Here is a 1,801-nt window from a genome sequence, read left to right as displayed (position 1 = left end):
CAAATATTTACTAGACTACCTCTATAATATAAGCGTCAGCTAACATATTTTTTTGAAAAAAAAATTTAGGCCCCAAATTAAGATTTGCACATCAGCCCCGTAATGTGTAGTTGCGGCACTGCTTGTAACACGTGTTTTTTATTTTTTTTAAGCGAGTTTTTATCAAAAATCTAAATTGAAGGTTCTATTCTATTCATTAGACATATGCAGAAATAAATATAATTTTTGTAGCCCAGTGCGATTTTTTTTAAGCTCATAATACTAAGAAGTATGTCAAAATCGTTTCAAGTCACCTCGATTGACGGTATCTATGATAGTATCACAGTTTGTTGCTGATGTATTACGCTAACCTAATGGATATTGTGATATGATTAATTTGGAATTTATTATAGGTACCTATTATAGGTCAATTTTTTTTTTTAATACCATAGATATAAGTATAATAAATCTTATACCTAGATTCAGTTTCCGCTCAGAATCGTTTTTCTTATACAATGATATTCTATCATTGAATTCAAATTTAATACCATCCATTATACAGTGACCCACTTGTAACCTACTATACAGCAGAGCGACATCCACTTGCCCACCTTTTGAATATTAGGTATACAAACTATTAATAGTTTTTTTTTTATGAAACCCCGCCGAGTGCATATAAATTATATACTAATTACTAACAGTAAATATATTTATTAACTGATTTAGATTTTCACATGTTAAAAACCGTTGCAACTTCTTTGTGAAGTCACCTACTCATATTATCAATAACATTTAATAGGTACCGATTAATATAACTTCTACAAAACTATACCTACTTAATGTATAAATGTTAAAATGTAGTACATAGGTACATATACAGCGCTGTGTTTGCAGCGTAATATAGATATCGCAATATAATATTATTTTTCGCGAAATCTATTTGATTGCACATATATTATATTTCAATAGTGATGTCACTTTTGAGAACAAAAAAAGACATCGCATAGATTTTATTATCATCTTAATGCAGGTGGGGCGGAAAGTCAAATTAAATTTATATGAGTTTTTGAAGTTCAAATTTTTTACAACATTGGATATTCACTCGATTTCTAATGTAGCATGTAGCATTATAGTATCTTACGAAAAATCGATTAAAAACATTCCCAAAAGGATCTATGTAATTGTCTTTTGTAAATTTGGTCTGTAAAGACTAATCCATTTTTTCCATGGGCATATTTTGATTCGTATTGTAGAAAATTATATTATATTATCATAGTAAGGCAAAAGGGGCTAAACGACAGTTTTACTATTTTTCAGGAGAACAGAAAGAACATTTTTATATGTTCTTAACTTTGGCATTGGGGCTTTGGTTTTTATTTAATATTGGAAATCAAATTATTATATATTTTAGTTCCATTTTGTGTTACCTTCATGGCTTGATATATATTATATTACATTATATTATATATATATATATATGGATTCCGTTAAATTTTAAACACAATGAATTTTGTTAAAACCTTGGCAAAACCAGATATTGGATACCGATTTTGAATACCGGTAAAACCTTTAAAAACCGAAATCGGAAAAAATATTATATAATATTATTATAGGTGTTTCATATTATTATATTTGGTAAACTGAAAAAAAATGGGGAGGAAATGTCCGCATCAATAAATATATCGGTGGGGGCATGATATAACTAACCGTTAGTTAGGTCAATACCTGTATTGGTTGACATAGGATTGTCATAAATTAGGACGATTTTTCAATGTTAAAACTCGGTTTCCTGTTAATATACGTTAGTGGCTACTCCGCTATT

Source organism: Acyrthosiphon pisum, chromosome X (assembly GCF_005508785.2).
Source record: "Acyrthosiphon pisum isolate AL4f chromosome X, pea_aphid_22Mar2018_4r6ur, whole genome shotgun sequence".
NCBI classification, from domain to species: Eukaryota; Metazoa; Arthropoda; class Insecta; order Hemiptera; family Aphididae; genus Acyrthosiphon; species Acyrthosiphon pisum.
This window is presented reverse-complemented; position numbering follows the sequence as displayed.